This window comes from Ornithorhynchus anatinus, chromosome 18, assembly GCF_004115215.2.
Source record: "Ornithorhynchus anatinus isolate Pmale09 chromosome 18, mOrnAna1.pri.v4, whole genome shotgun sequence".
Taxonomy (NCBI): domain Eukaryota; kingdom Metazoa; phylum Chordata; class Mammalia; order Monotremata; family Ornithorhynchidae; genus Ornithorhynchus; species Ornithorhynchus anatinus.
The window spans coordinates 38,253,788-38,267,747 of NC_041745.1; the positions used below are offsets into that span (position 1 = coordinate 38,253,788).

The 13,960-nt window shown below is 39.6% G+C and overlaps 1 long non-coding RNA gene across 1 annotated transcript; it reads right to left on the reverse strand.

Annotated features, from left to right (window-relative positions):
* Positions 1 to 1,449: 1,449 nt before the first annotated feature.
* Positions 1,450 to 12,984, reverse strand: LOC120638969. Its single transcript, XR_005661033.1, has 3 exons — positions 12,894 to 12,984; positions 12,405 to 12,543; positions 1,450 to 1,671 (listed from the first exon to the last, which is right to left on the reverse strand). It is a non-coding gene; the product is annotated as an uncharacterized LOC120638969 (long non-coding RNA).
* Positions 12,985 to 13,960: the final 976 nt, after the last annotated feature.

The window sequence follows — 13,960 nt, forward strand, 5'->3', positions numbered from 1 at the left end:
TCTCAGCGAGGTAGAAACAAAATGATTGTGAGGGAATTTAGTGTGTATGAAGTCAAGCATTTTCTACATCAAGGTCTCCATCCAATTTTTGTTCTTTTTCCTCACATGTAGTCAATGGGTAACCCGACTTCAAGCTTCCAACGTTAACAAGGCTTTGGGCAGGCAGGATGGGGAAGCTGCTCAAATATTGGTGCTCCCATTATTGATTTTCATCTTTGGGACTAAGGATTGATAGCTTCTTCATGGGGAAGAAGATTTATGCCTTGCAGCAACTTTAGAAGAAGCACCAGCAGGGTGGAAATTTGACATGAGGATAAGAAGAAAGTTCCTCATTACTACACAGTTGAAAGAGGACAGGTCCATGGTGAGGGGACCCTCGTTGTCATTCCAGCTCTGTCACTTGCACTCTGTGTAACCTTGGGCAAGTCACTTAACTTCAATGTGCTTCAGTTTCCTCATCTGTAAAATGGGGATTAAATATGTTCTCCCTTTCCCTTAACTGTGGTGTTAAGCACTTACTATGTGCCAAGCACTGCACTAACCACTGGAGTAGATACAAGCAAATTGGGTTGGACACAGTCCCTGTCCCCCATGGGGCTCAGCCTCAATCCCCATTTTACAGATGAGGTAACTGAGGTACCGAGAAGTGAAAAGACTTGCCCAAGATCACAAAGCAGATAAGTGACAGAGCTGGGATTGGAACCCGTGACCTTCTGATTCCCAGGCCCGGGCTCTATCCATAATGCCACAATGCTCAGTACAGTGCTCTGCACACAGTAAGCGCTTAAGAAATAGGAAGCAGCGTGGCTCAGTGGAAAGATCCTAGGCGCCAGAGTCAGAGGTCATGGGTTCGACTCCCCGCTCTGCCACTTGTCAGCTGTGTGACTGTGGGCAAGTCACTTAACTTCTCTGTACCTCAGTTACCTCATCTGTAAAATGGGGATTAACTGTGAGCCTCACGTGGCACAACCTGATTACCCTGTATCTACCCCAGCACTTAGAACAGTGCTCTGCAAATAGTAAGCACTTAACAAATATCAACATTATTATCATTATTATTATAATGATCAAATGAACGAATGAATGAATACTAAGTGCTGGGGTATATTTCAAACAATCAAGTTGGAACAGTCCCTGACCCACAAGGGGTTCAGTGTCCAGCACCATTTCAAATTTTGTTTTATAGTATTGCAATAGTCTCAACACCAGGGTTCAAAATTACCCAATTGCTGATTGTCACACAACAGACTGATCTGTCTGGTATTACTGTTCCCCAGCTCTTTCTGCCATGCCTCATTGTCTGAGGTTTTGCTTTTTGGCATTGTTTATGGTTTCTTGTTTATGGTCTTTTCACTTCAGCTCACTGAACAGCAGCTATTCAAGTTTCCTGATTTTATCTGTTCTCTTTACACAGCCAGCTTTGATACTGGGGGACAGATTCATGGCTGAGTTTCATTGTTTCTGATCCTGGGTTGTCATTCTTTAATCATTGCCCCTAAGTGATGCTGATGGAAGGACTCAGGGAGTTGGTTCAAGAGGATACTCGATATTTATTGTTTAGAGATCATTTTTAACTTCAATCTCATAATTGCCCAAATCAGGAAAACATTCTTCCATTTGAGAGCATATCCTACAGCTTCCAGGGTAATCAAAGCCAGGTGCAGATGTTGACTCCAGAAGGTAGGTTCAGGGAAATGAAGATGTATACAGAATGAAAGAAGATTCTCAATTAATGAAAGTTTCTAATGAAGGAAGTGCCCAGATTTTCATTTTGAGGTAAAATCTATAAATAACCCAACAGGTAATGCTAATCCCCAAAAGAAGGCACTATAGTAAGACGTTCAAAGAAGACACTATAGTAAGACGTTCTGGGGGTTTCATTCATTCATTCAATCATAGTTACTGAGCGCTTACTGTGTGCAGACCACTATACTAAGCTCATTCAATCATATTCCCTAAACAAAGTGTGATACATATATATATATATAAATTATAAATAAGTAAATTACAAATATATATATATTTAAAATAATATATATATCTAAAATAAAATATACATATGTATATTTTAATTTACTTATTTATTTATATTAATGTCTGTCTCCTCCTCTAGACTGTGAGCTCGCTGTGGGCAGGGACTATGTCTTTTATTGTTATAATGTATACTCTTCTAAGCACTTAGTACAGGGCTCTGCACAGAGTAAGCGCTCAGTAAATACGATTGAATGAACTTGCCCTTTGAACCCCTCGGCATCTCTTTCTTTTGGGATTACTGAGCGCTTACTATGTGCAGGCGAGGGAGGCAGACATCAATACAAATAATAAATTACAGGTGTCCACATAAGTGCTGACCAATCACTGCTAATGGAAAAATATACCAGGACAACAAGGAACAAAAATTGCCTGCATCCTGATGGAAGGAATTATGAATTGCAGTTTGTTTCAGTGGTATACCTACACAAATCTCAGCATTACTTTTGAAGCCTAAACACATTTTATGCAGAAATATACTTTAAGCTTGAAGACGAAATCATGTAGTCTACTTTTATTGGTGAAGTCATTCCAGATTTACACACACACTATGACCTAGGTATGATGGCGTTCAAAAGACCAAATGAATTAAAGAAGGATAAATTACACTGTTGGGTGAATTCCAGGTGTTTAGGCATAACTTTGTCAATGTGCTAAAATATGTTACAGCCGGTTGTCATATTTAAAACTCCTAGAAGTCATGTTTACGTGATTCTAAGACTTTACTACTGATCTAGGCTCTTGTTGTTTGGTAAATAAATACATAAATACATCAGCATGCAAATAATATCACTCAGGATCCCTTCTGTAGAAATTGAATCCATGTTTCCTGAAAAAGTCTTCATTTTGGTTAGGTTAAACTAACATTAGCACTCCAGTAAACACTGGGTGCTCTATCACAGCTTTTTTCTTAGCTTGCAAAATTTAGTCTATGGTTCCTATTATTTCCAGATGACAGGACATGGTGCTGAAAAGTATGGGAAAATATGGTTAAACTAATGGGTTTCCTGTCGACTAAATCACTCTGAATCACTGAATGCAGCTTTTATGTTATCTCATTGTTGATTAAAGTGGAGGGGCAAATTACAGAGCTGGAAATCTTTAAAAGAAATTATCTGATGAACTGGTTCCTGTAGAGGTGGAGAAATGGGATATGGCTCTATGCTTGAAGTACATCATTTCTCTAGCTCTTTATATGGGTGACGCAGTCACTAGTGGTGAATTTTTATTCCCTGACAAAATTGTCACCACTACTGTAGCACATGTATGCTGAGATCCTATCTTGGTAGAATGCTGTTTTTCAACTCTAATTAAAAAAGCTCTAACACTTTTTGGTGAGTTTCACCTGAAAATCAGAAAAACCTTTAAAAGATGAAGCTGATTTTCTTCCACAGGAAATTAAGGATGGTTTGAAAGAAGATGTCAGAGTGCAAAAGCAAAAAAAAAAAAAAAAAAGGGACGTCAGATCTGATTAATTATTGGAGTTAAAAATACACCCACAATAAATTATGGAATAGTGATATACAAAATACATTTTAAATGATTATGTCTTTATGATCTGGATGTCATTTGCTGAACACAGGGGACCCAGTGTTGATAGATGGGACAGTCTCCAGGGGACTTAAAAGACAAAACTGCCTTCTAGCCAGGAAGGCTAATCCAGTCTTTTAATTTCACTACTCTCAAAATGCCATTAGAGGATCTCAAGTACTTAACATTTTCAGATATCAACGAGAAAAATCCATGTGCTGCATCTAAAGGGTCTCCCTGGCCTCTGAAAGCTTTCGTAATGTGTGCTTGCTTTCTGATTTGCTCTCTGTGCCTTTCAGCCCTTCCGTCTTTCTACTTATATGCAGAGGTGTTTATATGCAGTAGTATGGTTGTCCCCAATATGTCTGCATTTGATTCATCTGCATTGAATTGTCAACAGGGGAGAATATTATGTGGTTAGTAAAGCACTGGGTATTCTTAAAGTGTCTCTCATTATAAATAAGATAGATAATATACTGCATGTTCCCCATTCTGCTGTGACTCACAGTTGGTATTTAATGGAAACTGGGGAATAGGCATCTGAAGGAAGCCAGTTAATCAGGGAAAAAAATAACCAGTTTGAAAAGGAGATGGGGGAGGCACAGATTCAAATAAACTCCATTCAAAGTTATGCTGTCTACTCAAAATCAAAAATTCTGCCTGAGAGTCCTCTGATTCTATGAAGAGTGACTGTCTTAAGGAAAATGCTGCATATAAAAAAGTGGGCATAGATTGTTGAGATTTGCAAAGTTTAACCAGTCTGGGCAGCATAAAACCATTTGCCCACTCTTGTTCCTTAGTAAACCTACTCACTGTGCCTCAATCTCATCTCTCACCCATGTCCTACCTCTGATCTGAAATGCCCTCCCCATCTTCAAAGTCTTATTAAAAGCACATCTCCAAAAGACCTTCCTCCACTAGGCCTGCATTTCCTCTTCTCCCACTTCCTTCTCTATTGCTCTTGCCCCTGGATTTGCACCCTTTATTCACCCTTCCTTCAGTGCCATAGCACTTTTGTACAGATCCATAATTTATTCATATTGATGTCTGCAGTCCCCTCTAGACTCTAAGGTTGTTGTGGGCAGGCAATATGTCCACCAACTCTGTTACAATGTACTCTCCCAAATGCTTAATATAGGGCTTTGCATAGAAAGCACTCAAATAGGATTGACTGAGTTAGACACAAAAATTATTTGAAAATGGTGGGAGCAGAGGAAAAACAAGGAAGCTGTGGAGCTGTAGTCATGGAGTGATAATGATAAATTAGCGCTCTAAATGGCGTCCTAGGGCCTGAAACATTAACACTGGATCAAAAAAGCACAATTTACTCCAATGGAATGCCTTAAGCCTAGAGAGATAAAATCAGACTCGGAACAATTGGAAAGTTCACCCTATCATCTAAAGAAATTAATTTAAATTTAAATTTCACTCATACTGAAGCAAATCAATCTTTAAATCTCTAGTGATTTCTAACTAGGAGATGATGGTTTGTAAATTTGGAGACAGGTCCGGTTGAAAAATGGTACTGTATGCTGAGTTAGTTTGGAATTTTCTGTGTCACAGTGATTTTAAGCTAAAACATGCTAAAACACGCAAGCCTACAAACTCAAATGAACCCACCCTTCAACAGATTTCTCTAGCCGACATCTTACCCAGATCCTGCCTCTGACCTAGAATGCCATCCCTCCTCATATCCAAATTGACAATGACGTGCTTCCACTTAAAAGCCTTACTGAAGGCACATCTCCTCCAGAGGTCTTCCCTAAACCCTCCTTTCCTTCTCTCACTCCTTTCTGTGTCATCCTGCCTTGCTCCCTTTATTCATCCCCCATTCCAGCCCCACACCACCCGTATACATATCTGTAAGTTATTCCTACTCATATCTGTCTCCCCTTCCAGACTCTAAGCTCCTTATAAGCATGGAATGTGTCTGTTTACTGTTGTATGTAACTCTACCAACTACCTAGTATAGTGCTGTGCACACAGTAAGCACTCAATAAATATGATTGACTGACTGACAAAGGGGAGAGTAGGGATTCCTAATGGTCCAAGGGGGGAAAAATGGAATTAGATCTTTTCTATAGTTACTTACAAGGCTTTATTTATGTTAATGTTTTTCTCCTCCTCTAGACTGTAAGCTCCTTGTGGAAAGGAACTAGTCTACCAACTCTGCATATTATACTCTCCCAAGCACCTATTACAGTGCTCAGCACACAGTAAGCATTCAATCAATACTATTCATTGGTTAGTTGATTAAACCTCTCAGAGTTCCATGGCACAGAGAAAAACATACCTGGCTTAAATATGGATATTTCTCAAACGATTAAACCCCAGAATAAAATTAATATTTAAGTACTTAATACTTTAGGACTTCCTACATTTGCAAAAAATCAATACATCTTAATTGTTTTAAGCATTTGAAATACTTCTAAGTAGAAGAGTGGAGATTTTGATCCTGAAGATTCCACTGGATATAAGAAATGAAATAGAGCCCAATTTTTACATAATTTTCCATCTACCCTCTACACGTTTATAGCAACCCAAGTCAAATCTATCCTATCTTTTAGTAAGTTTCCAGTATAAACCTTTAGTTCTGCAGGGTATAATCAACATCTTATAATCTATCATATTTATTGAGCACCTATTGGGTGCAAAACAGTCCATTAAGTGTTTACAAGAATACAATATAACAGAGTTGGCAGACAAGATTTCTGCCCCAAAGGAGCTTATATTCTAAAGGGGAAGATAGACATTAAAACAAATTACAGATCTGTAAATAAGTGCTGTGGGGCTAAGAGAGGGGTGAATATGAAGTGCTTAAAAAGTACAAATACAAGTGCCAGAGTGATGCAGATGAGAGATGGATTAGCAGAAATGAGGGCTTTGTCAGGGAGAGCCTCCTGGAGATGTGAGTTTAATAAGGCTTTGAAGGTGGATAGAGTGAGGGTCTGTTGGACATGAAGGGGGTGGGAGTTTTAGGCCAGATGCAGGACGTGGACGAGGGGTTGGCGGCAAGAAAATCGAGGTCGGGGGACGGAGAGTAATTTGTTACTAGAGGAAAGAAGTCAGGATCCTGGGTTGTATGAGGAAATCAGCAAAGTGAGATAGGAAAGGGAAAGATGACACTGCTTTAAAGTCAATGGTAAGGAGTAACTGTTTGATGCGGAAATGGGTGGGCAACCACTGGAGGTTCTTGAGGAATGGGGAAAAATGTACTGAATGTGGACCAGGAACGTGTCAATTCTGTTGTTGGGACTCTCCCAAGTGCTTAGTACAGTGCTCTGCACACACTTAAGCAATCAATAAATACCACTGATTGACTTTTTTTTTTTTTTTTTTAGAAAAAATGATCGGGGCAGCAGAGTAAAATATGATTTGGAGTGGAGACAGGAGGAAGGGAGGTCTGCAAGGAAAGTGTTGTAGTTGCCAATAAAATAATAGCATGAACCTTCTTCCTTCAACAGTAGTTTTCCTTGCTCTTTAGAATTTTTTTTTTAAGGCACCCTGTTTGATACACAAACAGAATTCAAATTTTCAGGTCAGTACTGCCACCCCTAATGGTTTTTCCTTTTGCGTATGCCCTCCATCTGGATTCTTGAGGGCTATATCACCCATTTTCTCTACAGAAATGGGCATTAAATTTTAAAGTCAAATTTTTTTATTGTCCCCAAATGGAGGATATTTACAAGGTATACATTTTGAAATTGCAAAATATTTAATAATAAATGTTTCAGAGCTAAAATCTGAAAGTTTAATACCTCCACTGTGGCCCTGATGATACAAACGGTTTATGGGATTCAGATTCTTCTATTCCATAATTTCTATAACAATCCCAAATACTCTCCAATTTCAGGCATTGAGTTCTTGCATCTTAAACACTGACAGTCAATTTTTCCAATACCACAATGTGTTTAATATAACTAGTACTGAATCAGTGAGTTGGGTAGATTGCCAGTGCAAATCAATAGAACCAGCCAGCTTTCATCACTGTTAAGTCTTTCTAAAGAGTCTAATGAATATTTTGGGAATAAGGAATAGTTAGGATGAAGGATCTGAACAACATTACAGACCTTAGCAACAGGACAAAGTGCTGGATGTTAGAACTACCAATTGGAGAATGTGGTCAGAGTGCATGGAATTTGGTGACTTCAGATGCAATGATGGAGGATTTAGATTTAATTTTGGATTTGGTTTAAAATCTCTGAATGAGAATTAGAAATGTAAGAAATCAAGTTGGTGATACCTCAAAGGTCATTTTCCTCAGTGTTTTGTGGTGGGTGCCTCAGCAATATAAAGCTGAATTATTGAATTCATTGGTTACTCATTCATTTTTCTTCAATCTGATCCAATTGTTATATTTGAGGGAAATCTCTGTTTTTCTTTTATGGCATTTCTCATGCTATGCATAGCCTATAGAACTTGGGTCTGACTACAAGAATATTCATATGGATACACTTACATACAATGAAACAAGATTAGATCACTTGTCTTCAAAATGCATTATCTGCAATTCTTTCTGCCTTATGTAATTTTATTAAACTCCTTGCTTATCCAGTAATTCAAAGAGAGTCACCACACCATGCAGTTATGAGACTGCTGAGAGGACTTGGTGACACTGTTAATAAATGCTGGTGATCCCTGGGTGAAGAAAATCCCATGACAAGAGATATAATGGCCAGTGTTTTTCCCAGTCCTTCTATTCAACTGACTACCTCAAGCATAGTTCAGGGTGATCTCTCTAGAGCTCGAAGACTTCCATTAAATGGAATATTTTACATGCTTTTTTGCAGTTTTCTTCACACAAAGTCCTTCCAAGAATGGAACCAGTGGTGTCTGTGATGGGTATTTCAAGTCACTTGAACACTCAGTGGAGACAACTCAAGGGATAGGCAACACAGCTCCGAGGATAGAGCAAGGCCTTGGAGGTCAGAAGAACCTGGTTCTAATCTTGGCTCTGACACTTGCTGGCTGTGTGACTTTGGGAAAACCACTTCACTTCCTTGGGCCTCGCAGACCTCATCTGTAAAATGGGGATTAGAACTGTAAACCCCATGTGGGACATGGACCGTGTCCAACCGATTAACTTGTATCTAATCCAGTGCTTAATCAGTGCTGGTACATAGTATATGTTTAATAAATACTATTAAAAATGAAAACATTGTTCTGGCCAGGGAAGGTCTTGCTGTATTGTTGTATTGTACTCTCCCAAGCATTTAGAACAGTGCTCTGCACACAGTAAGCACTCAAATACAGTTGATTTCAGAAACACAAAAAAACCCAGCACTTGCATTTGAAAGGTAGACGTAGTGTTGGATGAGTGCATGTTTTAGTCCTGCCAATGTGGTGGACCCAGTTTTGAGGGGTGAATGGAAAATTTGAATTATTTAAGAAAACCTTAAGTGCACAAATCAGCATTTCTAGAAGGGGAATTTTTCCACTTGGAAAGCCAGACCATCAGAGCCAAACATCCTATTAGAGTGATATCTGTGAGTTTCTAGATCATTGTGAAGCCAATATTTACATACTTAGAAATGTATGAGAGCTCTACTACTAATAGATTAACCATAAAGACCTGTAAATGTATAAGCACAAGCAGTAATTAAACCATCTGCCACTCAGGTAAATCTCTAATGTTGATGTGTTGCATTTTTATAATTATTCTAAAATAGAAAAAAAACTGCTCCTAATGAAGTGTGACTTTCTAATTTTCTCCTCCAATTCCCTATCAATTAATGTTATTCACCAAGTACTTACTACATGTAGAGTACTGTATTTAGAGTTTGGGAGATTTTAGAGTTGGTAGATACATCCCCTACCCTGAAGGAGCTCACAATCTCTAGGGGGAGACAGACTTAAAATGTGTTGTGGATCTGTACAGAAGTGCTTTGGGGCCAAGGGTGGGGTCAAAACAAATGCTTAACTATAAAACTCCAAGTGCCAGAGTGACGCAGAAGGGAGAGGGAGTAGGGAAAATGAGGGCTTAGTCAGGCAAGGCCTCTTGGAGGTGGGAGAGCATTGTTTTATGGCATAAATGGAGAGAATTCCAGCCCAGAGGCAGGAGATGGGCAAGGGGCTGGTGGGAAGATAGAGGTACAGTGAGTAGATTGGCATTAGAGGAGTGAATTGAGTAAGCTGAGCTATAGGAGGAAATCAGCAAGGTAAGAGGGGCCAAAGAGATTAAGTGCTTTAAAGCCAATGCAAAATTGGATGAGTAGTCACTGGATGTTCTTGAGGAGCGGGAGAAACATGAACTGATTTTTTTTTAATTACCTGGACTCCCAGAGAAGTATGGGATGGAGTGGGGAGAGACCAGAGGCAGGGAAGTCAGCTAGTTGATGAGGAAGTCAAGGTGGTGAATAAATCCTTGAATCAGTGTAGCAGCTGTTTGGCTATAGAGGAAAGAGGATCTGAGTGATTTGTGAAGGTAGAACCAACAGTATTGGAGAGGGACTGAAAATTCTGGTTGAAAGAGAGATAGGTTGAGGGTAATGCCAAGGTTATGGGCTTGTGAAAGAGGGATAATGATAATTTCATGCAGTGATGGGAAAGTCAGGGGGAGGAAATGGTTAGGGTAAAAAGATGTAGGGCTCTGTTTTGGACATGATAAATTGGAGATGTCGGTGGGACATCCAAGTAAAGATGTCCTGCCTGAAGTCTTGAGGAAATGTTAGATTGCTGAGAAGGAGAGAGCTCAGGGCTAGAGATGTAGATAGAGGAATCATCTACAAAGAGATGGTCATTAAAGCCAAGGGATCAAATGTGCTCTCTGAATGGGTGTAGAAGGAGAATAGAAGGGAAGGACCTAGCCCTGAGGAACGCCCACAGTTAGGGGTAATAGGCAGAGGGGAAGCCCGTGAAAAAGATTGAGATGAGTGGGCCAGAGAGATAGGAGGAGAACCAGGAAAGGACCGAATCAGCCACACCAAGGTTAGATAATGTTTCCAGGAGACGGAGGTGGCCCACAGAGTTGAAGGGAGTTGAGAGGTCAAGGAGAATTAAGACTGAGTATTTGGCAAAAAAGAAGATATTGGTGACCTTAGAGAGACAACAGTTTCTACAGAATGAAGTTGGAAGGGAGCCAGAATGTTCGGGGGCCAGGAGAGAATTGGATAAGGATGTAGAAGCAGTGGGTATAGTCAACTTATTCAAGGAGTTTTGACAGGGGTGGTAGGAGGGAGGTGGAGAGATAACTGGAGGGGATCATGGGATCAAGGGAGGATATTTGGGGATCGGGTAAACATGAGCAGGTTTGAAAGCAGTAGGGAAGAAGCTATTGGACACTATTCATTTGAAGATGGCAGACAGGAAGGGGGTAAATGTTTTGATAAGGTGTGAAAATTCTTATCAGATAATCAAACAAAAGTTCCCTAAATTGGGGGGATTTATTTCAGGGTAATGGATTTGTGCTATATTTGAGCCCTTCTCCAACTGGTTTTGGGGAGGGCACTGTGTCAACATAGGAAGCTCACCTAGTTGACCCAGGAAGCTCAGAAGGTTAAGTGCTCTGCCTCATTCCCGTCAACTCCAGTTTTAAAACATTGCGGAACGAACTGAGTATTGTTCATCTCAACTGACTCAGGCTTGTAGGTTTAGATTAGGGTCTGCCTCTCCAAACTACTTACAAAGCTTTAGGGTCCAGGAAGGTGGAAGCTAATACTGCCATGATTTTCCTTCCTTTCCCCCAACTTTCATAAAACAGATATGTACCATATTGCCTCAAGGCTAGATTCCAAACACTAGCCACTAGAATAGGTAGGTGAACATATGGAAACTCTTTAGATAACAGGTTTGGGGAAAAAGACAGGTGCTTCTGTACAGGAACCTATACCTGTATAGAAATGGGTCACCAGAAAATTTTTCTTTTATCAGAACATATCAGTAGCCCTGTGCTTCTGATAGAGTCCTCATCAGATAAAATGATGTATTCTCATGTTGGTGGTTTTTTTTGAGCTTTGGCTCATCAGGAAGTACTAGTTCAGTCCTTTCACCAATCACTTATATGTCCCTTCCTAAAAAAAGAGACACACCACATGTGTACTCTGCCTTTAAAATTGTTTAAAATTCAGCTGCTCTTTTAAACAGGGATAGGCTCTAATTCAAGAGAATACATAATTCAGACCCAAAGTCCCTTAAGAAAGATGAGCCCACAAATGTGATATTCAGTCAGAACCTTTCCAAGTATCGAGTTCTTGAGTATTTCCCATCATCCCTCCTTCATGGTCTAACAAACCAGAACCTCAGACCCTATATTAATGATGTTAGGAAATCCTATGTACACTATTTAATGCAAAGCCAAAAAAAAATGACCTTGTCTCCTGTCTTAAAGTTTGGCTAAACATCCTTTTAAAGTAGTAAGATCACATTTGTGAATACTCCCTTGGTAGCTTGAACAAGTTATAGAGATGTAAATTACTTGCAATTTTGGGAGGAGAGGATAAAGGCTAAAGTGGGTGTGTGGGGGGGGGAGTATTCTCCCTCCCCCACCTCCCAATCTGGGTTGGTATTAAGAGTGAATAATACTTTTCAGTTTGTTTTTTAATGGGTTCCTTGGTCAATCATATTCAAGTGGTTAAAAAAAGAGACAGATTGTTCATGTTAAGAGTCAGGACTTTCTCAAGCAAGACTCAGTGGATATCCACAAGTACATTTTGCCAAGGATAACCTATGATGTCATGATTATGTTTAGTTTTAAACCAATAGCACTTTTTGAAATTACCAGTTGGGGAGACCAGAATTGTCTTAGAAACCAAGCACATACATTTTCTATGTTTGGAATTGTATTACACAAGCTAGATCACTAGTGAAAACAAATAAACTCATTTAATGATCATAACTTTAAATACCTGGACTGTGTAAGCCATGAACACTGTTTCCCATTTTTTTTTTTTTTGAGAACCCAGGTTTTCCTTTTTCAAAGCAATAGGCTTGGCAGGTAGCATTTGGATCCCAGGGTAACAGGAGATACAAGAGAATCCATAGTCCCTATTGGGAGGAAGAGAAACAAAGAAAGAAACAATTTACATTAGCAGGGTAACATGAGCCCAAGAAAAACACAGTCTAAGCCAGTTTGGTCAGAATCTCTGAACGTTTTGACTTTATTCTGTCAAGAAGAAGAGCAGTAATAGATGTATTTAATCATCAGAATTAAAAAAAAAACAATAGTTTCAGCTTTGCTAATCAGGTAGGAGCCTCACTTTTTTAAGGAAAAACAGTAGGAAACCACAATCCAGTAGTTTAACATTCCATTTGGAAGATCTGTGTATTTCAGCAAGAGAGAAAGAGAAAACAAGATTGAAAGCTATTATTATTCTTATTTTCATTAAAAAACATACCCAATCCCAAGCAAAAAGTCATCCACTGACACAGCCAAATAAAAGAGCCAGAGTTAGTGACTTTAAAACACCAACTACCCTCCTCACACAACACATTACAACTTCTCCCTCCATTAGGACAGCTGGTTTATATAGGCAGCCTCTCAGGAATTAGGCACTTGTTGCCAAAGGGACCAATTAACTCTCTAGGAAGGAGCACCTGCTAACCTGCCATTCCCTGTTAGCACTAAGCAGAGGCTGCTGGATGGTTGGAGATGAGTTTTAACCCCATCCTTGCATGGTTTGGGGTGGGAAGTTTCATAGTTTTAGCAAATCCCTAAGGCTGAGCGAGTGGTATGATTTTTTTGCCCCATTAGCTTAGACCAAGCTCTGAGAATGAGCACACATTAACCCAGGAGAGAAGCACAAAATGGGCACCATGATTGTGGACCCTACATTTGAAATTTACATAGCTGTTGGGAATCTAAGACAAAGCCATTTCTGTATTAGTCCCATATTCATTCAGTCATATTTATTGAGTGATTACTCTATGCAGAGCACTGTACTAAGTTCTTGGGAGAGTACAGTATAACAATAAAAAGACACATTCCCTGCCCACAATGACTCAATGAGTCCAGTCTCATTGGGACTGATTGTTTTGTTTTTCAAAGGGGAAGTATCAAATCAGTGGTATTTATTGAGCACATTCTACATACAGAGCAGGGGTACCAAATTCTGGGGAGAGTACAATACAAAAGAATTAGCAGACACGTTCCCTGCCCTTAATGTGTTTACAGTCTAGAGGAGGAAAACAGGAATTGCTTTTGTTTTCCACTGTTTAAACAGTATCATGATTTGAGGTCAATTGGCAGATTAGATGTACAAACTGGAGGTGTTGCGGCCTCAGAGATAGAAAGAGATCAGGAAGTTTCTTAATTGTATCTGGCACCAGGACCTTTCTTGCCAGTCATGCTGTTCTGCTTAAGGGTGGTCGTTTTGGGTAGTCAGGGTGAGAACACCCCTTTCAGGCATTACTGTGAGACTCATTAGCTCTGCAACAATTTTCTTAGTCATCTCCTTGGATTATA